The 27550-nt window shown below is 43.5% G+C and overlaps 1 long non-coding RNA gene across 2 annotated transcripts in view; it reads right to left on the bottom strand.

Annotated features, from left to right (window-relative positions):
* LOC120407385 overlaps positions 1-26691 on the bottom strand; it is a 199331-nt gene extending 172640 nt beyond the window's left edge. For both annotated transcript variants that reach the window (XR_005599928.1, XR_005599929.1), the window contains exons 1-3: positions 26587-26691; positions 9654-9708; positions 9298-9367 (exon numbers count right to left, since the gene is read on the bottom strand). This is a non-coding gene — a long non-coding RNA (uncharacterized LOC120407385). The remainder of the gene's footprint in view (positions 1-9297; positions 9368-9653; positions 9709-26586) is intronic.
* Positions 26692-27550: the final 859 nt, after the last annotated feature.

Here is a 27550-nt window from a genome sequence, read left to right as displayed (position 1 = left end):
TTACATAAGGAGGGACCAGGTCCTCCTCATGACCACAACTCATATTGAGACACAATGAGAACTGGCCATTTGGAAGACGATCAGCTGAGGCGGCCGTGCCATGGGCATGATATCCAAAGAGCCAGCAGAGGCTCCCTCACAGCAATCTGGCTTCAGATAGGACTTTGAAAAATTATTTGCCCTGAGCTGAATATCAGAGCTCTGGCTGGAATTCTGCCTAACCTCACTGTATTTTACTACAGGCTTAGGTCTAATTAATACAGTTCTTTAGATTGCACTATTCTCTTCTTGTTTCTTCTTAACTAGTTAGTACATTATCTTTACAAAAATTATTACAACTTTATCTATGAATTGCATGGTGCGGTAGTCAGGGCACCAAGCATAGTGTATGAAATCCTAGGCTCTATTCCTGGCTTACTGTGTGGCCTTGGGGAAGTCACTTAATCTCTCTCTGCCTCAATTTCTCCATTCATAAAAGATGTTTACCCAATGTTTACCCACCTCTGTTAAAGTGCTTTGAGGTCTAAGAAGGAAAAATGCGATGTATGTGTTATTTACAACACTTATTTTCACATAATAGAATATTTAATTCTCCATTTGGGTCAAATTATTTTTAGCATCTGAAAAAAAATGCTGTTTTCAAATTTAGGGGCATCCAATTCCACCTGTAGATAATCAAATCAGCACCTAGAGCTCAAATGGATATTTGCTGAGCTAGGGAATTTCAGTAGCTCGCTGAAGTTTGCACATTTGAAAATTGGGCTGAAGGTATGTTAAGCAGCATTAATCACAGGATTCAGGCTGAAGACGTGGGCAAGGGCTGGCTTTAGGGAACGGTGTATCCAGGAACTGCTGGGTAACCAGTACCCAGGGGCCTAACTGTGGAAACAGGGAATAAATTGGATTTAGATTTCACTCTCTCTCTTAGTCATTTCTACCATGCCAATCACTGTAATATGTTCACTATGATGGGGGCAGGTGACTTTTGATGGTTAGGGCGGTCCTCTTACTCAGATTCTTTCTATTGTGCAAGGAAGAGCAACACACTTAACAATGGCAGTCACTTCATCCCTCGTTCTCTAACAATGCCCATGTGGAGGAGGGATGGGGGAGAGAGGAAAGATGTTATAATATTCGGGGTCCAGCTCTGAATGCTCATCTCCAGCTACAGACCAGCCTCCACCTCTCAATGCAAACATCCAGTCCATCTGTCCATCTTTCCCCATTGTCACTTATAATTTTTTTAGTGCTAACACAGCCAATGAAATACCCATTAGACCCTGAAAGCAAAATATGTAATTGAGAGTTGGGTTGGGCTTTTTTTCCCCCTCCCCCTTCCTTTGGTTCCAACTGTGAACTTGCTCCAAGGCATTTGTTGAAATTGTTGCTTTTAAGTTTGCTTTGTGAAGCAGGATTTCATGACTCCTGACCCCCCGAGGGTTGTTCTTTGACCTACCACTTTTCTCTGCCATCTGGCATGTTTACTTGAAGTAAACGTGTAGGGTCAGAGGCCAAGACAGACATGTGGAGGGACAGCTTTGTCATAAAAGCAGCGAAGAACGAGTGGGCACTTCTGACTATCGCCCTGTGCATTTTGTTCAGCTGCTGCACACAATACGGCGAGGTTAGTCAGATGGCTGAAAACAAAATACAAAAAGGAAACCAAACAGACAAGCAGAACTGTAGAATGTACAATGCTGGGCTTTCAGTCCCTATTGTTGCTTCCTAAGCCCTTTCTGGACACATTTCTAAACAATATGTTACAAGAGACAAAGCGAAAAACCCTGTTCCTTATGGGCTCTAATTGATACATTATACAAAAAGACTGGTGATCGCCTAGAGGCATTGAATCACTATGATTACAGATAGGCAGGGTGGAATAAGAGGATATCAGGGTTCCAGCTGTCAGGTCATCATTTGTTTACAGCAAAAACTCAAATTTAGGCATTTAAGGACATAAAATAGTCTGATGAGACTTACAGGAAGGGAAAAAGCAAAGGAAAGGTTTAACACAATGTGAGGCTATTCCAACAGAAAAAATAAAGACTCTTGGAGGAGGACACCCTCCCCCTCTGCCCCCTTCCCATTTTTGTTTTGTCATGTCTGTCTGGAATCGATAACAGATTTTATGCAAACGTTTCTCAGTAGCACCTTAACCTATCACCTCCTTTTACAGCTCTTTCCTTTAAAAACACAAACCTTGATTCTCCGTTAAGAGGGCGGCCCTGCAGTGAAGATAGTGCCATGTATTTCTCTGGGTTTTTCTAAGGAAATCGACACAGCTTGTTTTAGAGAAACAAGTCTTCCTGAAACGAGAAGTGTCTGCTGTGACCATGATACGATTTGATGGCAACGGTTGAGGTGAGAAGGAAGGATTGCTCTGGATTGTGAGAGCCAGCATGATACAGTGGTTAAAGGATGGGTACAGGGACAGGAGACCTGGATTGTAGTCCTAGCTCTGGCAGAGATTTGCTGTATGACCTTGGATTAACCTCCCTGTTTCACATTCTCCCTGTGTAAAATAGGGATAAGAATGCTTACCTATCTCCCTGCACTACATCCCTGCATCTTGGCTTCGGCTCAGGGTAGGAGAGAGCAAGATTGGGACTTCCCTACCCAGGCAGGAGGGCAAGGACTTCCCTACCGAAGGCACTGCTATCCAAAGCACACAAGGGGAAATAACGTGCTCCCAATAAATGGAAGGTACAAATTACTTCCCTCTGAGTCTGGGAACAACAAAGGACTCTTCCGGAAGAAGTGCAGCTATGCACATTGCCCTTTGCACAGTGTATTAAGCAAAGAAGAAGGGCTTTTAGAGGGGCCTCTATGGAGCAAAATCATTTGCCTAAAATTACCCTGGCCAATTTTTGGATGAGATCTAAAGCTGACCACAATGCATCTAATTCACAAGCTAACACTATCATATTCATTTACCGCCCTTTGCAGTTGTCAAAGGATTCAAACTCTCCTTCATGGGAAGGAACCTTACCGTGTGAAGTTCCTTTCATCTATATTTAATACGGTAGTTCTATAAAACAGTTTGTAATGAATCCAGACTACAAATAAGAAAAAGTTCCAGCTTGAGATTCTATCAAGCTTTCCTTGGAAACAAACCAACCTAATAAAAACTACAAACAAGCCCTAGCACTAGATGTTTCATCTTCATTAGCCTGAATCTTGTTTTCACTGGAGGGGAACAACATATTCCATCTCTCCTGCCTTAAGACCCAGATCTCAGACAATTTGCCTCCCCATAACTCCATTTTGCACCTGCTGGGTAATATAGTTTTATAGTCAGTAGAGAACACCTACAATTGTTCATTTTGGGGCTTGAGAGGGAAATTAGTCATCCAAAAAAACAAAAAAGAGCCACCATGGCTAAACAAGCAGAGAAAGGCAAAAAAGGCATCCTTGAAAAGTGGAAGTTAAATCCTAGTGAGGAAAATAGAAAGGAGCATAAACTCTGGCAAATGAAGTGTAAAAATACAATTAGGAAGGCCAAAAGAGAATTTGAGGAACAGTTAGAAAAGACTCAAAAAGTAATAGCAATTTTTTTTTACATACATCAGAAGCAGGACGCCTGCTAAACAACCACTGGACTGAGGTGCTAAAGGAGCACTCAAGGACAATAAGGCCATTGCAGAGAAACTAAATGAATTCTTTGCATCAGTCTTCATGGCTGAGGATGTGATGGAGATTCCCAAACCTGAGCCATTCTTTTTAGATGACAGATCTGAGGAATTGTCCCAAACTGAGGTATCATTAGAGGTGGTTTTGCAACAAATTGATAAATTAAACAGCAATAAGTCACCAGGACCAGATGGTATTCACCCAAGAGTTCTGAAGGAACTCAAATGTGAAATTACAGAACTACTAACTGTAGTCTGTAACCTATCATTTAAATCAGCTTCTGTACCAGACGACTGGAGGATAGCTAATGTGATGCCAATTTTTAAAAAGGGCTCCAGAGGTGATTCCAGCAATTACAGGCCTGTAAGCCTGACTTCAGTACCGGGAAAACTGGTTGAAGCTATAATAAAAACCAATATTGTCAGACATATAGATGAACATACTTTGTTGAGGAAGAGTGAACATGGCTTTAGTAAAGGGAAATCATGCCTCACCCATCTACTAGAATTCTTTGAGGGGGTCAACAAGCATGTGGACCAAGGGAATCCAATGGATATAGTGTATTTAGATTTTCAAAAAGCCTTTGACAAGGTCCTTCACCAAAGGCTCTTACACAAAGTAAGCTGCCATGGGATAAGAGGGAAGGTCCTCTCATGGATTGGTAACTGCTTAAAAGATAGGAAACAAAGGGTAGGTATAAATGGTCAGTTTTCAGAATGGAGAGAGATAAATAGTGGTGTCCCTCAGGGGTCTGTTCTGTGACCAGTCCTATTCAACATATTCATAAATGATCTGGAAAAAGGGGTAAACAGTGAGGTGGGAAAATTTGCAGAAGATACAAAATTACTAAAGATAATTAAGACCCAGGCAGACTGCAAAGAGCTACAAAAGGACCTCTCAAAACTGGGTGACTGGGCAACAAAATGACAGATGAAATTTAATGTTGATAAATGCAAAGTAATGTACCTTGGAAAGCATAATCCCAACTATACATATAAAATGATGGGATCTAAATTAGCTGTTACCATTCAAGAAAGATCTTGGAGTCATTGTGAATAGTTCTCTGAAAACAGCCACTCAATGTGCAGCAGCAGTCAAAAAAGCGAACAGAATGCTGGGAATAAATTAAGAAAGGGATAGATAATAGGACAGAAAATATCATGTTGCCTCTATATAAATCCATGGTGCGCCCACATCTTGAATACTGTGTACAGATCTGGTCGCTCCATCTCAAAAAAGATATATTGGAAAAGATTCAGAAAAGGGCAACAAAAATGATTAGGGGTATGGAACTGCTTCCATATGAGGAGAGATTAATAAGACTGGGACTTTTCAGTTTGGAAAAGAGATGGCTAAAGGGAGATATGATTGAGGTCTATAAAATCATGACTGATGTAAAGAAAGTAGATAAGGAAGTGTTGTTTACTACTTTTCATAACACAAGAACTAGGGGTCATCAAATGAAATTAATAGGCAGCAGGTTTAAAACAAATAAAAGGAAGTATTTCTTCACACAACACACAGTCAATCTGTGGAACTCCTTGCCAGAGGATGTTGTGAAGGCCAAGGGTTCAAAAAAGAACTAGATAAATTCATGGAGGATAGGTCCATCAATGGCTATTAGCCAGGATGGGCAGGAATGGTGTCCCTAGCTTCTGTTTGCCAGAAGCTGGGAATGAGCGACAGGGGATGGATCACTTGATGATTACCTGTTCTGTTCATTCCCTCAGAAGACAGGATACTGAACTAGATGCACCAGTAGAGCCATTCTTATGTTCTTATCACTTTATGATAAGCAAGTGAACAGTGGTTCTTAAGAGAAACAACAAATATCACAATGGCTATGAGCTACTAAGGGACTCTCTGCATGTAGAAATTTAACAGCATAACTATACCAATGTAGTTATACCGGTATAACTCCTTGTATGAACACTCTGGAGTAAGAATGTCCACATGGGGTGTAATACCAGTAGCATTCCACCAGTATAACAACATTGGTGAATTTCCGTGAGTAGACAAAGCCCTAAGGTTCAACTGTGATGAGTGCCAGAGAAAAGCCTAGAAATAAAAATAAATACAATGTGCTAAAAACTACGATTTCTTAAAAACAAACAAACAAACAAACAACAAACACTATGCCAAAACCCCGTTAGTATAACACAACTTGCCAATTTAAACTGATAATCAAAGCTGATCTCAAACAATTTCCCATTATAACCGAACTGGAGATCTTTTGGGGTTCTCTCCAGGGTTAATCACAGCAATGCCTTGAAGAACAATGGGAAATAGAAAGATCAGTACAGTACTCACAATACAGACGTCACAAAACATTCCAAGAACCACATGAGTCACTTGGTGAGGTCAGTTCATAAGTAGCTTCTGCTTACTCTGGAATTGCATCAGTCTGCTTGTCTGTTCAGCCCCAGCTCTGACAGACACACAATTAGGCATAATGCCAGTGCCACTGGCTCAGGATAACCAAACCTGAATTTGGGAAGCGAAGGCACAATGCCAAAATGGAGCAAGGGCTGCTGCAGCAGTGACTTTAATAGGACTTTTACTTGATTAAGAACCAATGAATTTGACACATTGTGGGCATCAAGAAAGTGCCAAGGGTATGTGCCAAGATTAATTCTGAAGCTCATCTCCAATACCACTGACAAAATGGTTAGCTTACAGGAGGGGTAAGGAACCCTGCAGCTAGGTCTTCAGAGCTTTTTAAAGAATAGCCTCCTACTTAACATTTAGGTGTAGATTCAACCATGAGTCACGCTGGATTCTGCTAGAGTAGCCCAGGGCATGAGGCAGAACATCTGCCACCTATCCCTTCTATTGGTGATTGACAGGAGCGTCAGCGCCATTTGCACGTGTGGCTGTGAATCAAGCTCTTGCACTATTTTTTTATTTGCAAACTGTAGTGAATGGAAAGCTGTTGCTTCTTCTACACATTGCTAAGCCCTATTCTTAGTGCACTGAATTCCAGAGATAAAGCAGAGAGAGCTGGGAGTGATCAAACACAGAGAGCTAGAAGATGAGTGGAGGGAAAAAATCCTAGTGGCATTCATTTGAATTTTAGACTGAATTCACACTAGCCATATTCAGAGCCTTCTTATGTACTCTTTCCGTGAAGATTCTAACAATTGTTTGCACACTGAGCATTTGTACTAGTGAAATATATTAGGCTCATTTGTTTTAATGTTCATGAAAGTAAATGCACCTTCCACAAGCATTCACACCAGAAACCTGATTTTAAGAGAGTTTTGCCCATCTAACCCAGGACAGAAACAATATCAGGGGTTCAGCTGATCTACCATAAGTAGCTGCTGAAAATTCAAAGTGCAAGTCAGAGTTAGGAATGCATAGGAAGAAATTTGACTACTAATTTCAAACAAATACATTGAAGAGAGTGGCAATCTGTTCATACACATGAATAAAAAAAGAGACACACAACTCTACATTATTTATTATAAGTTATTCACTTGGCTCTGCCCATGCATTTGCATGCAGGTAGATCTTACTATTTTGAACAGCCATTCAAATATATATTCCTGCCTTTAAAATGTCCTCATTATCATTTATAGGCACTAATGATCATCGGCCCTTGGTGATTTTTATAGTTTGGTTTTATGTCTTGCTTATTCTTCAGTCTCTAGCAGAGCATTACAAATTGTCAAATAATAGGGTCATCATAGCACTGCATACGCTATAACAGCAGAGATGAACCTGCACCAAACACCTGATAGCAAACTTCATGTTTCTAAAATGGACAAACAAAACCTTGAATCTGAACACTCCCAAACTAGATGGTGCAAAATCCAGATTTAAATCCCAACATTTGATTCTGCCCATTATAGAGAAAGTTTGAGCTGTGCACTTGAGTCAAGACTTATGTCTTAGGTTTTGTGTAAGTTCCACATCTATGCACGTATGATACATTTGTGAAGTGTGTTTTGGTCCACTCTTTTGGCTAACATACACTGCAGATAACAACCTACTACTGCCATCTGCTAATGGAGTCATTTCAGTAGCTCAAGTGGAAGTCCAGATTCCAGTGCTGAAAGTCCCAGTCTCAAAATCTGCTGACAATCTGTGGTGAATGCCGTTACATACACAGCATACCCTTGAGCATTCTTTACTCACCGTATGGAGATCAGAGTTTGGACACAACCCTTCTGGAATTAGCTGCAAAACTACTCATATGAAGCAGGCAAATGAAAAAACAAATTCAACTAAGCCAGCTAGGTTTTGTAACTCTAATATTCTTAATGCTGCTGGTACACACTGGACAAACTATAAGAGTACTGTCATCTACATGAGATAGTTATACACATCAGACCAACAATGCATCTTTAATCTAACATACAGAAGTTGCACTGGTTTAACTTAAATTAGTTTTGAAACCAAATTAGATAAACAGGTATAAACACCTTTGTAGACACTTTGATTTCAATTTAAAAGTGGCTTATTTCAGTTTAGCTTAAGCCTATTACTAATCAACTTTAACTAAAAGAAAAGAAGCCTCCCTTTGGTTGAAATAAGAGTGTGCACACAAGTTTTTGAACTGGTTTAACTAAATCAATTTTAAAATTACAGCTTTGGTTCAATTGATGCAACATTGCATGTACACAGCCCAAAGACAATTACTGTAACACATTACTGAAGCACCTACATCTCGTTAGAACTAATACAAATCCATTTAAAAAATAAAAACAATGCAGCTGCAGTAATGCAGACAGGAGAGGCAGCTCAGACTTTTCTGAACCAACTCAACTGTTTGACAAAGAAGAATATAGATTGAAACCCAGAGTGCACAGCGTTGCCAAACAGAAAATTGAAAACAGACTTCATTGGGGTGTAGGACATCAATTACCAGAAAGACATTCTTGCAAACAAAGTACCACAGACCATGTCCACCTCCACCATGATTGTACGTACAGTCCACTAAATACACTGCAGAATAAGGCAACTTTTGGATTTAAAAGCTGAGCCATTTTGCATACCATGGACACGGTTTTATATATAATTTTCATGCATATATAATGTGTGTATGCAAATATGCACATGCATTTTCATGGCTAATTTAATCATGTATTTGCCATCGGTGTGAACACAGTCGTGGCAATTGCACATGAAAATAACCATGTGCAATTGGCCATTTTCATATAGAGTTTCTATGAGGGCATTCACAAGTGGCAGTAACTGTGTGAGCAAATTAGTCATAATTGTATACAGGTCCTTTTCAGAAGAACAGTACCACAAGCACTCCATATATGACTGTTGTATTAACATTGAGGGAACTATAGTGATTGGTGCTGCTGTAAAATTGAAGTTTTATGTCACAATAGGTGGCTTTTGTCACTGGTCATTATGGGTGTGAATGCTACTGACCCACAATCATGCCACAAATTTAACTTGTTGCAGTAATACCTGCATGACCAGAATTCTTTTCACCTAATACTTGGATACCAATTAGTTTCCATGAGAAAACAGTTTCTTTACATAGCAGGAAAGAAGGCAGCAAGCAGTCATAGCACATACCCCAAAATAGCGCTGTTCTAAATGTAAAGTGATCCTTCCCAAAATAAAAGGATGCTAATGGGTCTCTAGGAGACCATTGCTTCTGTGTACTTTGAAGGGCCAGTTAATTCAAGAAGCAAACAAACCTACCTTATGGAGCAGATCGTGTCTGGCATTACCCTCAAGATGCTGCTACCTCTGGGGGATTCCAAAAGCAGGGCTAAACAGATAGTACATGTCATGGATACAAAGTATTTCAAATGGAAAACAATTAAGTGTTCATTTTTATTTAATCAGACTTCCATATATAGAATGTGCCTATCAGCCAGCCTGTAGGCGCACTGACAATCAAAAACACCATTAAATATCAACCAAAACTATGTTAGAGTAAGCAAAATAACTCTTCTTTCAAACCCCATTCCATCTCTCCAATAACCTCCCCAAATAAAACCTGGGTAAAGCTGTAGTTTGAGAAATCTCAGAGTTGCCTGAGGAACAGCACATACCAGTAATCCAGTCTCCAGGTGTCAAAGATAAGGATCACTCTTTTGAGGCTGGCATCTGAAATAAAGGATACCAAACTCCTTAACGAGTGCAAGACAGATTGGCCACTGCTGTTCCATAAACAGCTAAACATTCAACAGGATCCTTAGGTCTTGAACTGGGTTAACAATGGGTAGACAAACTACTGAACTGAAGTAGTACCTATGACCTCCATCATATTGTCTGGTTCCCCTCAGCCAGCCAGCATGACTTCTGCCTTACCAGGATGCAGCTTTAACAAGCTAGCTAAGCCATACTCAGCCAGGCACTGGGAAAGCCAAGCAACCACAGGCCAACATCCAACAACAGAGTATCATCTTGAAACTGATAGCCCTGCAATGCAAACCATCTCAAAAGCTCCCTCAACATTTCGTACAGACCGTGAACAGAAGGGGTTAGATAACAGAGCCCTGTCAGACCTTACATGAAAGTCATCCATTGCTACCTTTCCACCTTTCATAAAGAAAAAGGTAGTCATGCAAACACAAATCCAACTACCCCTATCAGAATCTGCAAGCATATTAATGTTGCTGACTTGTCCCTATTTTGGGCTTCCTCCTGCCTCAGAGGACTCCCCTGCCCAGACCCCTACCAGAGTCCCTCCTCTGCTCCCAACCCCTCTCCCCTGGGATTCTGGGGACACCCCCCAACCCCTCTGAGACCCTAACAGCCCCCCACTCCAACTTACCCCATACCTCCTGCACCACCTCCCTCCCCACCTCTTGGCCCTTCCCAGGACAAACCCAAGGTGTATTCCATACAATTTAAAACAAATACAACTTTACAATCAAAAAATAAAAATTTCGGTTACACAATTAATAAACCAAAACACTGCTATAACTTACAAACAATTCAAAAGGAACCCCAGGCTACAGCAGGGAGCTCTGTACAACCTGTGGGGCCTGCTCTCTGCTTCCACTTGGCCTGGGGGTGCTGTGCTGGTTGTGTGGGTGGCACACTTGAGATGCTCCGCCCCAGCCCTGGTGGGTGGGTGCCACACTCCTCCGGTTTCCAGCCTGGACCCCCCCAGTGAGCTGCCCCCCCCAGGCCCTTTGGCCCCTGCCCACCCTGCTGCCTTGCTTGGCTGCTCCCCCATGCTCCCCCCCACCCTGGCTGGCTCCCCCCTGGCCCTTCTCTGCTCTCCTTTCTCTCTCCTCTGGCTGCAGCAGGATCTGCTCTTCTCTGCTCTCTGCTCTGTCCTCTGGGTGCTCTCTGCTGCTCCTGCTCTCTGCCTCTGGCTGCCTCTCTCTGGCTCTCTCTCTCTGGCTCTCTGGCTGCTCTCTCCCAGCACAGGATCTGCTCTTGCTCTCTGCTCCTCCTGGGATGGCTGGCTCTCAGCACCTGATCTGCTCTCCTCTCTCTGGCTCTGCTGCTCCCTCTGGCCTCTGGCCTGGGCTCCTGGCTCCAGCTCTCTGCCTGCCCTCTGCTCTGGCTCTCTGCCTGCTCCCTGCCCTTCCCCCCCCTCTGCCTCTGGCGCCGGACCTGGGCTGGACTCTCACACAGCTCTGGCCCCCTCTCTCTGGGCCGCTGGCGCCTCCTGCTGGCCAGCCTGGGGACCTGCCCTCTTGGCCTCCCCTGCTTCCCTGGCCTCTCTCCCTTCCTCTTCTCTGATCACTCCCTCCCTCCTGCTATTGCGGAGCCTTCTGTCCCCACTGCCCCCACCTGAGCTGGCAGTCAGCAGCAGTGTTATACATTCCCAATCCCTGCTAAAATGCTGCCACCCCTGCCTCAGGGGGCAATCAGGCCCCATAACCCATTACATTATCATCCATTCATATTATTAACAAACCCCACAATCCTATTAGTTTAACACAACATTATATTAAAAACACACATTACCTTTATACATAACAATACCACATAAAACACCACAACTATCAATAACAACATTAACACATAGTATACACCCACATAACAATATAGTACCTCTAAATAATTATTACCTTACCCCACTTAGTTAATAATAACCTCCTTAAAAAGTAATCCTTATTAACACAATTTTCAGTCCCTCTGGGATCAGTACCCTTGGGGTTTCGTTCTTCTCTGTCTTTTCCCCCCCCCCTTTGGTTTTGCCCCTCTGACTCCCATTTTTGGATCTCTGGTTTCTTTCCCCCCTGGTTTACTACCCTCCTATGGTCCCTGTCTGGACTAACTACGCGCTCCTTCAACTGGTCCTGACTCCCTCTGTGTGACCTCCCTGGTCCCCTCCTTAATGGCCTCACTGGAACCTGAGCTTCAGGCTCTCAGGTGTACTACGCTAGCTCGGATACGACCTCCTCTGGCTACAATGTGGGGGTTGACTCAAAGTGTCCTTTTTTTTATCACAACTCCACTCTATGGTTACCTCCCCCACTGGACCAAGGGCGCCTGATGAGAGCCCTACTTTGCCTGATGAGAGTGCCACTGACACTTTTGTTTTTCTCTTTACCTTGTACTGGGTGTCCTTTTAACTGTCAGCAACTTCACAGGCTAATACCTCACTGGACTCAGTGATTTCTTCTTGGTCATCCTAATTGGTCACCTATTCCTTAGAAATGTGCAGGAATCGCCCTCTGGGTATGCCTGTCAATCAGCACACATGGTCTCCGAATCAGCCCAAGGATTTCTGGGAAACCATCCCTCTTCCCTCATCATCTGCAGCTCATTTTCTGGTCATCATCCCTCCTTCATCATCTCTCATCTTCCTTTGTTCATCAAATAATGGTCTTCTGTTTTCTGCCCACTTTAACTTTAATTTCTGCCTCCTTGGGCCCCCACAATATGCCTCCCTCTCTTTCTGTCTCTCCTCCTACTCTGCTAATCTTCCGCTCTTCGTAATACTCTCTCACCCAGTTCTCCTGTTTCCTTCTCCTGGTAGGTTGGTTCCTCTTCCTCCTCTGTTCACTCTCCTATCCTCCTCCTTCTTTCTTCTCTTCTCCCATGGCTCCCCTTTTCCTTCTTCTCTGAAATTGATGATTTGCATTTTCCCTGCTTCTCCCATTTCTCTCTGTCTGATTTTGATGCATACCCCGCATGTCCCAGTCCCGCAGCTGCTGTCAGCCACCCATATTGTGGCCAACAGTGCATGTTCAGCTCCTAATCCCTGGTCCTTTTTTTTAAATTAACTGTGCTTGTGGTGTGCGTGGTGGCAGATAGAAATGGTGGTCTGTAATCACTTTACCTATGGACCCTTCCACTTTGGTTTAGACAGTCTCAAATGCTCAAGCTTACAGACCAAATCTCCAATGCACTTCAGCCACGTGTTATTCTCACCTGCTGCATACCAATTTCCCACCAAGGACAGGCCTAGAATGCTTCACTGCCTGTTCTTCTCTACATGCCTTGGACCACACTGCTCCCTGTGCCCCTGGCACTTGTGCTCCTGGGACTCCTCCTGGACCTCTCCCTCTCCTTCTCCTCACTGTTCTCTCTGGCCTGTCACAGTGCCTCCCTCTGTAACAAATGTATCTCTCCAAGGCTCTTCTGGCTCTCCCTTCAGAGGGCTGGGGCCTTCTCTTCTTGGGCATGTTTCCAGTTGGGCTCTTCTTTCTTCATTTCTTGGTTTCTCCTTTCTGGCATCTCCCTGTTGGACTTTCTCATTTTTCACAGCCAATGTTAGCTCTGACATTGGGGGGCTGCTTTTCAGCAGGGCTTTTCCCCCAGCACTTGCATTCACCCCAGCAGCTGCTGGCTTTGGGGCAGGCTATAGCTCTTCCTCTCTCTTCTTCCACTTGCTCTTCACTTCTTCATCTTCTTCATACAACTTTAACTTCTTACTTCACTTTGCCTCTTTCTATTCTTCGCCTTCATTCTTCAAGCCCCAGCACCAGCTGCTCTTTCAGTTCAACTTTCTCTCTCTCTGGAACAACTGTATCTCAACACCCCACTGCTCATTCTCTCCTGGACGCTCCTCTGGGTCTCTCGGGGAGGTCTCGCCTTCTGCTTTCTCTCTTCTCCCCGCTCTCTCTCCCGCCTCCTAGGCAGTTTCCTCTCTATGCACACTTTCTTCAGGTTCCTCAATACTCACTTCTTTATCACCTTGTCTCTCACTTCCAATAGGCTTTCCACATCTTTCTCTGCCTGGCTCTGGCTGTGCCCTAGCCATGCCCTTATGAAGTCTCACTGCCTCTCTCTAGGTACTCTTCTCCCTCACAGACTTTAGGCTCTCCCAGATCTACCCCTGGTCTCTTAGGCCCACTCTTCTCTGCTCCTGTCTCTGTGACTTGTGGACCCTGGGGACAACAATCCAGCTTCCGCTCCGTTGTCTGGCTTCTGCTGCCTGTTGCTGCTTCTGCCTCTTCTGGTCTCAGTTCTAGCTGTTCTTCCTTCTTGCCTTTTAAGGCTTGCTGTAATGCCCAGTTTGCGCAAAAGCTTCGCAACAGCTTCTAGTTTGATAAGTAGTTCTTTGGATGGTAAACTGGGTCAGTGCTCATTGCTCATGCTACTATGAAGAAGTGCTCAACCAGGCCTAGGGTGTCCAACCTCCTGGGAAGGATCCTGTTCGGTAGCCTGTGTATAGCGGCGGGGAATGGTCCTGTGTTTGTGTCCTTTCGTGCTGGAATGGATGTGCCGGTGGGGGGGAGTCCGAAAAGATCTGAAGGGCTTGCTCCTTTCTCACTTCTCCTCGCTCCTGCCCCCTTACTCTCCTCCTGTTTGCCTTCTCTGAGGAGGCCAACAAGACTGGGCCCCTGATTACTGGGGGCTGGACCCCCACCCTGGAACCCTGCTAGGATACCCTGGGGCTCAGGGCCACTCCCCTCCAGGGGGGGCCCTCTCTGCACTGGCCACCCCCTGACACTGGGCACATCCCACCTATGCACTAAGCAATTAACAATTTATTTTAACAATCAATTTAAAAGAAAGAATGTTTAAATAAAAGAATAAAATTACAAGAACTCCACCCCTGGGGAATACAAGGAACACAAAACACAATGTCTCTGCACACACAAGCACTGCAGTCTCTTCCTCCTTCTCCCCACCCCCTCCTTCCAGGCAGCTGCTGTGCTGCAGGGATGCTGTGGGTGGGGGTGCTGCAGTGGTGCTGTGGTGGGGGGTGGGGGTGTGGGTGGTGTGTGGTGGTTGGTGGTGCACACCAGGGGCCCCCAGTGCCCTCCCCCCCCTGCCCCCATGCCTGGACCGGCTGCCTCCTGTCTTGCTGCTGCCTGCTTTCAGGTGGCCCCCCCCCTTGGCTGGCCCCAGGGCCACCACCCCTGGCCCTCTGGGCTGCTGCCTGCCAGCAGCTCAGGATCTCTGCCTCCTGCTCCTCTCCTGCTCCTCTGGGCTGTGCCTCTGGCTCTCTCTGCTCTCTGCTGCTCTCTGCTCTCTCTCTGCTCTGGGCTCTGCCTCTCTGCTCTGCTGCCTCTGGCCAGGCTGCTCTCTCTCTGCTCTCTCTCTGGCTCTGGCTCTCTGGCTGGCTCCTGCCAGCCTCTCTGCTCTCAGCCTCTGGCTCTCTCTCTCTGGCCTCCTCTGGCTGCTGCTCTCTCTCTCTCTCTCTGCTCTGCTCTGCAGCTCAGCCCAGCTCCCTGCTTCTTCCCTCCCTGTCTAGCTCCGCCCCACTCTGCACACTCACACTCACACACGGAGGACACGGAGGGGGAGGACCCACTGTCTCCTGATCTCCTGACCTGCCCCCCTGCTCTCTCCCTCAGGCTGACCTGGAGCCTCCATTGCTTGTTCATCCTGACTGGGGACAGTCAGGGTCCTGGTCCTGATTCTCAATCCTCCCCTTTTAGTGCTGGGAGCTAGCAGCCAAAACACCCCCACTGAATGTTAGTAAGGGGGCAACAGTCCCCTTACATTAACAATACCATTTAGTCAACAAATCTATTGCATTCTCCATGTCATGGGCACAAACATTCCCAAACTTGGGTGCCCACAAAGTATTAGTATCAAAGCATTAGGTGAAAAGAATTCTGGTCATGCAGGTATTACTGCAACCAAATCCACCAAGGTCCCCCTGCACCCACACAGATCTAGGTGCTGGCCTGGAGCCCAGGCCTACAAGCACAACAAACTAAGGTTACGTGGCTTATTGCCTGTTGTAAGCTGTTGAAGCTCAAAGAGGACAGATATATTCATAGGAATTCTCTTAGACATCTGGGTTTTGAATAGTGTTCGCAGTAGATCTTCGATGAAGCTAAACACATAGATAGTCAGGATATATTCTGCTACAAGTAGGTTCCCCCAGCCACCACTTCAATAAGCTCAAGCTTATTTTAAAGTCCATCTTGGATAAAACGAGAATCAACTTCAGACTCACATTGAGCCTCCCCAGATGAGAAGACTTGAGGGGTTTCCCTTAATCACTGGTGGTACCAGAAACATCTAAGGGGGCAAGGAGGACTGGAGAGTGGCTCCATCTCCCCTCCACACCGGCTGATATGCCCTTGTGCTCTGTGCTCATAAGAGTGGATGCTGCATCCTCTGAAATGGGCTTAGTGGCAGCTGCTTTCCTCCCAGATTGCTGACATGCCTCCTATAAGCATAGGGTGACCAGACAGGAAGTGTGAAAAATCGGGATGGGAGGGGAAAGGTAATAGAAGCCTATATAAGAAAAAGCCCCAAATATCATGACTGTCCCTATACCCCAAATATCATGACTGTCCCTATAAAATCGGGACATCTGGTCAACCTACGTAAGCACAGTGTCTCTGGGAGCGTCTGCTGGGCGGTGGAGTGGGGAAATGATCTCAGTAGCATTGTCTAATTGGGGCTGTGGCTTAAAACCAAAATTTAGCCCCAGGCCTTTTGAGATGCACCCATCACTTGTTTGAATCCACATACAGTACAAGTTAGGTTAGGCAAGCACTGAAACAGTTAAATGCAGGCTCTCTTCAGACTCAAAAATCTAGTGATAGCTACAGGAAAGAGAAGGATGCTTAAAGAAAGTACAAGTGTTAGCGAGGCAGGACTCTCAAATTGCTACAGCTTCAGCCTTTTATCCCCCTTTTTCCAGTTTAAGAGGGTTTTTTTAAAGCTATACCTACTGTGTTCTACAATCCAAGGTTCTGCATCAGAGAGACCCGTATTTCTGTGTTTTGAGTCCCTTGCCACTTGGGTAAACATTGTACTTTTCATTGGATATAAGTCATTAAAGTCAGTAAACACCAAAAAATGAATAAAACAGCAACTTACATATTTTTAACACCTCTGAGTTAGAACCACTTTGCAATGGGGAAGAAGAACAGATGCTTGTTTCTAAATGGTAGAGCCCCCAACTGGGAATATGCCAGTAATAACTGTTGCCATCTGTTTTCAACTGTTCTTTTTACCTAGCTCTCCTAGATTAATATTTGAATTCATAGCCATATATTTCCACTAGGAGGCAATGGGAACAGGGTAGTAGGAATTCTCCTATGTGCTCTCACCTTTATTAAATAAGAACCCTCAGTAATTACTGGTCTGCAAGATCTCTATAAAATGATAAATTAGGAGTAATTCTTCAAGGATAATATCACAACAGCAATTGTCTCATAACCACTTTTCATTCCTACCCTCACATATTTCCCCTCCCCGGTTTAATTTTTTTCCTGCTGCTCAGTCTCCTAATTTCTCTCCAGTTAGAATATAAATGGGAAATGCTTACATTACAACTACTGCTGGACAGACCAGATTCCTATAGGACTATGTTCACCCTTTCTGGAAACTAAGGACTCCATCTAGACACAGAGGTCTGTCCACATGGAGTCACATGCAGGATTAGGGCCCCTGTGTGCAGTTAGGGCTCATCAGTGTATAAATTATTGTGCCTCTGTGTTCATACACTGTAGTTGCAATGGTGTCTAAGTCAGTAGACCCTTTACACAGCACAAGAGAAAATATACTCAGATACTTTGTTTTTAGCATTAATCCCCCCAAACATTTATTTCGATTCCTCAAACTCAATTTTTGTTAATTAGAGTTAGACCTAAAAATCCACTTTAAAAAAAACAAAACCAAAAACATTCTGACAGAGCTGGCATCCTTTTACCTTGGCTGTTTGCCACTGATGTGGTGTAATCCAATGATCAGTGTTACAGGTCGGGACACAGAGGACATGAGTTTATTACAACCCTAACTAAACAGCCTTGGCTCTTTCCCCCTTCTGTGGGAGCCACCATCTTGACTGATACACCTGGGATTGAACTGGGGCCATATCCTTCACTAAAAAGCCAACGTTGTGTAGGTGGTGGCTGTAACAGACTCATATTCTCTATGGCAGGGGTTCTCAAACTGGGGGTCGGGACCCCTCAGGGGGTCATGAGGTCATTACATGGGGGGGTCACGAGCTGTCAACCTCCATCCCAAACCCTGCTTCCCTCCAGCATTTATAATGGTGTTAAATATAGTAAAAAGTGTTTTTAATTTATTATGGGGGTCACACTCAGAGGCTTGCTGTTTTAAAGGGGTCACCAGTAAAAAAAAGTTTGAGACTCACTGCTCTGTGGTCAGGTGCAGAGGGGGCCCTGGAACACACACTCACCAGTGGATTACAATCCTACCACCAGGGTCAGATTATTCAGGATGCTGAAAGCATCCTAACATGTCTGATAAATGACCTATTATTTTTTTAGCCTGATGTGTGGGATTAGTGACCAATTTAAAGAATCATTTTACATGAATTACTGGCAATTCCAACTAATGCTATGTATCACGAGAAAGATGGGAGCCCCAGCTATCCAAAGATTTATAAGCACTTTCTTTAAGGCTTGGTGAGAAAGATATTGGACATTAAATTTTCATCATTCTGATTACCATCCTGCCTTTTCCCTCTTCAATTTAACCCAATTTTACTGGGCTCATTGTCACAAGACTCTTTGGAGCTAAAACAAGTGCTGTCCACCATCCAAAACCGTGTGATGCCTTTTGTCTGCAACTCTCACTCTAGTAATTCATGAGAATCTTGGTTGCTAATAGTCATGCCAGAATTTAACTGGAGGTCAAAGCAAGACTATAATCAGAAGGACTTGATTTTATGACAGAATTTTCAATACTATTATTGTTACTGAATATTAAAAGGACACAATTAACTTTAAAAAAAATCTGATTTTTTTTTTGCTCTCTAACATCAGAAGTAATACCTAAGAATAATATGATTGAAAGAGGTCAGAGAAAAAATATTTCTCTCTAGTATATGTTGTGCAATTGACAGCACTGCGTGTGTGTAGTTAGTTTCATTGTTTCCCCTGTGTCTGGTAAGTCAGTGCCCCCTTGTTTGTGTGGGTCTTCCATGCAACAACAGAGGAGAGTAGATCATTTTAACATGTAGAAAAAAATGAAATTGAAGACCTACAACTGTCGGAGTCAGTGGTAGGTGTAGTTTTTGTTGAGTAGACTTCAAGTTGATGATGTCCCTTTAAGCCAGGCAAAATACCTCAGTAGTTTCACAAAAGAAAAAGCAATGTTAATATTTGTAATCTGCTTGTAAATCCCTTTCCTAGGAAGGTCTAAGTCATCTGAGTCCCACACCTAACACCCACGGCCTAACTACAAACCTACCTACCTCTCACCCCCGAACACACCCCAATTTTGAATTATTGCTGTGATATCTGAGTTAGATTGTAAACTCTTCAGAGTAGAGGCCTGTCTTTTCACTTGCTTTGTAATATGCTAGGGACAACTACAGTTCTATATAAACAATAAATAAGTGCCTTTTCCACAGTGTAGAAGGGGCACCCTCCACAATAACCATCACAGTGAACAATTTCCCCAACGGTTACCGAATAGTAATGTCTCTTTCACTGTAACTTTTCTATGGGCCTGATCCTCCAGGGACAAGGGTGCCTCCTGAGAGAAGCTGAGTGCCCTCACCTCCCATTGGTTCATGTGAGCTGAGCATGCTTGTTGCCTCTCAAGAAGTGTCCGAAAGCCTGCAGGATCAAATCCAATTTGCATCCTCTCCAACCGTACCCAATTTGCAGACACATTTCCCATTAGTATAAATCAGGTGCAGTGAAGTCAATGGAGTGGACACCAATTTATACCAGTGATCAATTCAGCCCCACAGTATGTATATTTCAGGCCAAATAGCTGGTACCTCCGTAAATTCTCTAGTATCTAAATTTTAAAATGTACTTTCATAGTAGGAAAGAGTAATTCCGTCCATGCCGGGCCAGCTCCAGGCACCAGCCCAGCAAGCAGCTGCTTGGGGCGGCCAACGGTGAGGGGCAGCACGTCCGGGTCTTTGGCGGCGGGTCCCTCACTCCCTCTCAGAGCAAAGGACCAGCCGCCGAAGACTGAAATGGCGGCGGTAGAGCTGATAGCGGCTTTTTTTTTTTTGCTTTTTTTTTTTGCTGCTTGGGGTGGCACAAACCCTGGAGCCAGATTAGGGAGTGAAATTCTAGGGCCTGATGTGACGAATATTACAATCCCATGCAGTATCTTTTGGGGACCGTATTGTGTTAAGTCTATGGATCATTGTGGGCCAGGGATTGTACACAACTCCAGAGGGAAGGGTTACCACAATTCCTCTAGGAACTCAAACCAGGGGGAGGGGCAGGGGTGATTAAGGTGAAACAGTTATGTTGAAAACACCTCCAGAGAGGTACCACCCCATGGAGAGGCTTGCATATACTGGTTCAAACTGGGTTTTACAGAGACAAAATGAACAAAGAAAGGGCTTTTGGCATAAAAAGGATGGTTTAAACTGACTTGGGGTCTTCTTTCTGATACAACAAACAGATGGAACCTTGTGTCCTAGGGGGACCCCAACCCTTGCAGAAGGATTGGAAAGACTTTGGCCTACTAGGGTCCCATAAAAATGATGGATGACTTCTGTTATGTTTAGTGTTCATTTAAATCTGTTTTCATTATGTTTCCTGTGTTTTGCTTTTACCTTAACAATGCTTGCTTCAAAAGAGCTATGTGGTAACTTGTAACCGCTGGCAATACACTGTTCGTAGCCTTCAGAAAGCAAAGCACAGACACTGACCTTTAGGCACACTGGTTTGGTGGGGATAGACATGGCAGAGGGGCATTGCTGGCACATGATGGCATATATCACATTGGTAGATGTGCAGGTGAACGAGCCCCTGATGTAGTGGCTGATGTGATTAGGTCCTATTATGGTGTCACTTGAATAGATATGTGGACAGAGTTGGCATCGGGCTTTGTTGCAAGGATAGATTCCTGGGTTAGTGTTTATGTTGTATGGTGAGCGGTTGCTGGTGAGTATTTCCCCAGGAATTGAAATGGGGGGGGGGGTTGAATTTACAGGGGGGGTGTCAGGGCCAATGAGATATATAAAAAAGATATGAATAAAGTAAATGTTTTGTTAGGATAATGCAAATTTAACATAAGAATAATGCAAGTTACATATAACAGGTCTAGATTTCTAAAAAATATATATATATTTTTTAAATGTATTTAATTTAAATTGACTTTTGAAACGTAAGCCATCATGGGCTAAAAGGGAAGTCCTCTCATGGATTAGTAACTGGTTAAAATAGGGTAGGAATAAATTATCAGTTTTCAGAATGGAGAGGGATAAATAGTGGTATCCCTGAGGGGTCGGTACTGGGACCATTACTGTTCAGCATACTCATAAATGATATGGAAAAATGGGTAAACAGTGAGGTGACAACATTTTCAGATGATACAAAACTATTCAAGATAGTTAAGTCCCAGGCAGACTGCGAAGAGTTACAAAGGGATCTCACAAAACTGGGTGACTGGGCAACAAAATGGCAGATGAAATTCAATGTTGATAAATGCAAAGTAATGCACATTGGAAAACAATCTCAACTATACATACAAAATGAAGGAGTCTGAATTAGCTGTTACCACTCAAGAAAGAGATCTTGGAGTCATTGTGGATAGTTCTCTGAAAAGATCCACTCAATGTGCAGCGGCAGCCAAAAAAGCAACCGGAATGTTGGGAATCATTAAGAAAGGGATAGATAATAAGACAGAAAATATCGTGCTGCTGACTTGAAGGTATATATTGTCCCTAAATATGAAATAGTTGTGGGTGAGGACAAAGTTGCAAAGTTCAACCACCAGGTTTGGCATGTAACTAGTTCACAAAACTGGGGGGGGGGTTGTTGGGGAAATTCAGGGTGGGGGTGTACACCCTCCTTAGGGAGGGGTGTAGGGAAATCACTGAAAAAAACCCAGTCAGATAGGAATGGGACAAGGAACATGGTGATGGCTGGAGACTTGCAACCTAACTGAGAACTCCTGGAGTTGACCAAGAGAGGGGAATACAGGTGCAGTTACCCTGAATTGTGACACCTCTGTTATGTGGATGAGATGACCATAGTGGTTCTTACTGGATTTGTTTCTATGAATATATATTTCAGGACAATGCATAGTTCCAGTAAGTTACCAGACAAATTTTCTGGAATACCCCATTTTCTTAGAAACTTCAAGTATACCAAATTCTCTCTCTCAACTGTTTGAGGATACATTAAGGTGTGTAGATACAACAAGTATTAACCCCAGGTTTTCATAATGCTTGCAAAGCACTCTGGAGAAGAAAAGCATCAAGTACAATTTTCAAATTTGAAATAAATCAGAATTGGTGAAATCCCTTTGCCACAAAGTGCAAGTATACAAATAACTCACAAAGAAAGTGAAGAGCATTAAACAGCTGCCTTGAGTACTCTTGCCATTGAAGTAACATTTTCCCAGTGAAGCTTTGGGTTGAATCCTGCAAAAATCTTAATACATGCAATAGTCCCAATGAGACTGAGTAAAACTATTCCCAGGAGTAAAGTTATTCACATGCATAAATCTTTGCAGGGAGAAGGCCTTGCAGATTGTCGGAACACACTGGTCTAAAAAGATAATATTGAGGGACACTGGTCTTTTGGTTAAGGCATTAGACTGGGACTGAGGAGATCTGAATTCAATTTCCACCTCTGACTGAGTATGTGTTGGGCAAAAGAAGTCTCTCTGTGCCTTAGATAACCTCTCTGTATAATGGGAATAATACTTCATCTCTCCAACTCTTTGTCTTGCTTCTTTAGAGTGTAACCTCATTAGGGTGAGAACTCTCTCTTACAGCGTATAAGTAAAATGGGAGCCTGAGCTTGGTTGGGCCCTCCAGACACCACTGCAATATAAATGAGAATTTGCCACTCCTTGCCTTGATACTATTGCTTCAGTGGTCAATAGTGTTACACCCCATTTGATAACAAAGCAAAAAATCCTGTTCCCTCCCTATTGCCATCTACCCCGTAAGCGCGCGCACACAGACAGAATGAATACCAAACCACATGCGCTGTGAAGTGGCATCAATAGCTGATCAGTTATTATCCAAACTACCAGGGCCAGCTGTAGGGAAAATGGCACCCTGGGTGAACTTGTATTTTGGTGCCCTTTGCCCTGTGGGAGTGGCTCCTCACTCTCCCCGCCCCCAACCCCCAGGGGGGCACGAAGGAACGTTGAGGGGGTGAGCAGTATCTGTGTGTCACCACTCCACTCTTTCTCCCCTCTAGTTCCTCTGCCAGGAGGAAGCAGGGAGAAATCTGGGAGCCCCCCCTCCCCCATGCAACACTCCCCTGCCAGCTGGGAGCCGTTTCTGACACTACATCTGCAGCGCGCACTTCTGCGCCCCCTTGACCACTGGCGCCCCTGGGCAGTCACCCAGGTCGCCCACCCCTAAGGCTGGCCCTGCAAACTACCACCACCACCACCCCTTTCCACCCCCTGGTAGTTCAGCACATTTCCTCCATGGAGCCAGACACAATCATATTTTGGGGTGGGAAAATTTCTTTCTATGATAGGAGCAGATGGCAGAAATATAACGATTATGGAAAACTATACAACTGTAACTAAGGCTTTTTTCCCCTCTTCCCCCTTTAGGACTAGAAACAGAAAGAGAGAATGCAGACTGGGATACACATTCTGAGCCCCAGAATTCTGTCCTCTGCTATACATGCTCATGTTAGTTTCTCCTTGCCTGGGCAATAGTAATACAGAAGAGAGAGAAAAATATTTCCTATTTTGATTACCAAGTTATGATAAAGTTTACATGTTGTTTTATCCAGATGCTTCTGACCACTGCATGACTCCTCAGAAAACTGATATAGTACTTAAAGGTTAAGCACCACAAACAAATTTGCCTCATGATGGGAGAAATGTCAGGGAAAAGAATTAATTAAATGTGAAAAGATGTCCCTCTGTATCCAAAGTCCTACCTTGCAGTTAAATCAAGATCTTGCAGTTCTAAAATGTCAAATTCATTTATTTAGCCTTTTTAAAATAAAAAGAGAAAGAGAGAGCAAGAAGAGAAAAGGAAGAGCAGACTGCACTCTGAGCAAGGTTAATAATAAGCAGATCTTTATTGCTGTTCAATATGTTTACTTGAAAATAAATAGTTGAATATCAAAAGCCAGGTACCACAGACCATAGTTGTCCTTGACAGAACAAGGAGTAAAGGTCTCAAGTTGAAGTGGGGGAGGTTTAGGTTGGATATTAGGAAAAACTTTTTCACTAGGAGGGTGGTGAGGCACTGGAATAGGTTACCTAGGGAGGTGGTGGAATCTCCTTCCTTAGAGGTTTTTAAGGTCAGGCTTGACAAAGCCCTGGCTGGGATGCTTTAGTTGGGGATTGGTCCTGCTTTGAGCAGGGGGTTGGACTAGATGACTTCCTGAGGTCCCTTCCAACCTTGATTGTCTATGAAATGCTCAATGTGAAAAATACAAATGTTTAATGCCAAAGACATTTTGGCTCTGAGTTATCGCATTCAGACAGTTTGTAGAACTTGGAAATCATATCATAAACAAGGTGAAGGGACCATAAAAAGAAAAGAAAAGAAAAAAAAAGAAAATGAAAACTCCTTGGGGAATCTAAGGCTCTACCCTAATTCAATAGAAAATATGTTTAAGGGGGAAAAACACCTGACAGGTTTAAACAAATCACATTACATTTCCCTCTAAATATTATGCCATTCAAACCTTGGAGGGCTGCTTTAAAAGGGCTAATGCAATCCTTGAATAGATAAACAGGGGAATCTTAAGCATGAGTAGGGAGGTGATATTACCTATGTATTTGACACTGGTGCAACTACTACTGGAATAGTGTGTTCAGTTCTGGTGTCCACAATTCAAGAAGCAAGTTGATAAATCAGAGGATTCAGAGAATAGCCACAAGGACGATTAAAAGACTGGAAAACAAGCCTTATAGTGAAAGACTCAATCTGTTCATCTTAACAACAAGACGTTTAAGGGATGATTTGATCACAGTTTATAAGTACCTACATGTGGGAAACAGAAATTTAATAGAGGGCTCTTCAAGCTAGCAGATAAAAGGTATAAGAAGATCCAGTGGCTGGAAGTTAAAGCTGGCCAAATTCAGACTAGAAACAAGACTTAAAAAAAAACCACAGTGAGGGTAATTAACCACTGGAACAACTTTACCAAGGGTTGTGGTAGATTTTCCATAACTGGACATTTTAAAAATGGATTTTTTTTCGAAAAGATTACTCTCAAGTTCCAACAGGAATTCATTCAGGGAAGTCCTCTGACCTGTGTTATACAGAAGGTCATACTTGATGATCACACTGATCCCTTCCAGCTTTATAATCTATGAAAGCAGAATGCTTCTTCTGCCTCTACTTTTGGGTGGAATTTTGCACATGTACATATCCAATCGGTCATCACAATGCATGGTTAACAACAGGTACTGGCAAGTTGCAAAGACACACATTACATCAACCTCACATGATGATGAAACCAAGAACACAAACTGATGCTGGATTTCACACGGATCTGGCTGAAACGTAGTGAACTGTCACCTTATCATGGTCCAGTCCTGCAAGCTGCTGCACAAGGGCCGTCTAGCCCTTTTGGGGTCAGACCCTTATTATTCATTTTACAAAAATGTATTCAGAACTGGTCATTGTTCATTATTCAGAGGAGTTAGCCTTAAAGGAAAAACATGAATTTCTTGCATTAACCCCTAATACCTTTTGGGGGATGTCCTGCACCACAGTCTAGAAAACCTCACAGTAACATATATGTATTAGTGAAGTGTGTAAACATGCCCTCCCAGTGTAGGAAAATTCACAGTGAACAATTAAACCATACCCTGATGTTCTCAGTGTTGCTGCCTGGAGCTGGCACTGTTTTTTCTATTACATACAGCGAGTTATTTCTAAAACCGTGCTCTGTTTAAAAAAGCAGGTTAAAATCAAAATAGGCAAGAGTCAGACAGATTGCGCATCCAGTTTTGAGGGGGTAGAATAAATATGCAGGATATTAAACTTTGAAAAGTAGCTACTGAAATGAAACTGCTTTGTGACTAATTCTCATAAACATTCTGAAAATACAAACTTGAACTAAAATGATCAGGATGAAGGCATCCAATGAAAGTTAGAACCAGCACAACAAATAATGGCAGCAGAAAGAGATAGAGAATGTGTGACAACGAGCTGTGATGACAAAGTTATCTCGGAATGAATTTGGGGTGGCTGCATTATTTAAGAGCTATAAGTAAATTATGCAGATGCAGTAACACTCCTAGATAGGTCATCAGTGGGGACTGAACCAACTGGGACCTCTTTATCTAAAAGCACGGTCTCTACCACTTGAGCTAAAGGACAGCAGAAGACTCAAAACCTCTATACATTACTGGGCACTGAAAGAGGCAAAGCCATGCTACGTGAGTTGCACAGACTATCACATGAGTGCCAACTTACAGCACAGCCAGGCATTTACCATATGCTACCTCCTTTACAGAAAAATGATTCTAAAAAGTTTCTAGAGAAATTTTACTTGAGTTTTTTTTTTAAACCCTCTGTGACCAAGCAGGTCACCACAGAGCATGTGTAAACCCAAGGGGACAACTAGTGCAAAGGGTTGTTGTAACAATGTATGTAACATGCATTAAGCCCCTTTACTGAGTTCCTAATAACATTCTAAGGGTGAGATACAAAAGGAAACTCTATCTTCCAACTCCTCTTATTTTGGAAAGTACACATTTGGAGAGTCTTACCTGCAGGCAACATTTACTATGTCTTTCTCTGGAGCCACAGTGGCCCAGAGTGGCTTCCATAGTGTTTGAAGCTAAGTGCTGGACTCCATTTTGGGTCAAGTGAAGGGGGCTTGTAAGAGCCACTATTTATAATTTTAGGTGGTGCCATCTGCTGTTAGGAATGCAGTATTGCTAGGAAGGTAGCACTACAGTGTCCCACTCAAGAGTGGCAAACTGCCAAATATTATTTGGGTTGGTTTGTTTGGGGTGTTTTGTTGGTGATGGCTTCTTCCTGGCTAGAAGGAGTAAGATGGGAGAGTGATTTAATGAGGTAGGAAAAATATATATGTATTAGAAAAAGTGGGGGACTGCAAGGAAAGGTCTGGAGGGGGCTGGCTGGCTAGAACCAATAGAGAGCGGAACTCAGGAATGACAAAGCTAGTCTCCAACACATGGAACTTACTCCAGTTAAGGGCCCAGGTAAGCTCTGAAGTTTATTTCAGGGCAGAAATGTGGCCCCGGGTGAGGAATTCTGCCTAGATAAGGATTAGAAATGCTTAGATCTCAAATCAAGGGTTTTTAATGGCTGTCTCCTTGTTCATAAGGGGGTGATTAGGTCATCCATTTTTAGTATTGGAACTCTCTACATTAAGATATACTTTTTATGGGCTTTCAAATTAAAAGTCCCTTATTCTGATACTAACAATAATGAGATCCTGATCATTTTCTGCCTTACCTCTCTCCACTGTATTTGAATCTATGACCCACATTTCCCATGCTACAATTGGAGTGTGGCACCTTCAAAGCCAAGCGCCCAGTGCACAGATTTTTATGGCACAATACCCAAGGACTTTCTGTGGTAAGTGCTGTTAGCTAACATGAAACCTCCTCCCCTACCCAATGATCAAAAGCTTTCCTTTCTAGCCCTGCTGAGTCACAAGATATTTACTCCAGAGGGCATTCTGCACCAAAAAATTAAGATTTC

Source organism: Mauremys reevesii, linkage group 6 (assembly GCF_016161935.1).
Source record: "Mauremys reevesii isolate NIE-2019 linkage group 6, ASM1616193v1, whole genome shotgun sequence".
NCBI classification, from domain to species: domain Eukaryota; kingdom Metazoa; phylum Chordata; order Testudines; family Geoemydidae; genus Mauremys; species Mauremys reevesii.
The sequence above is the reverse complement of the archived record's forward strand: the minus strand, read 5'-3'. Positions and strand labels throughout refer to the sequence as shown.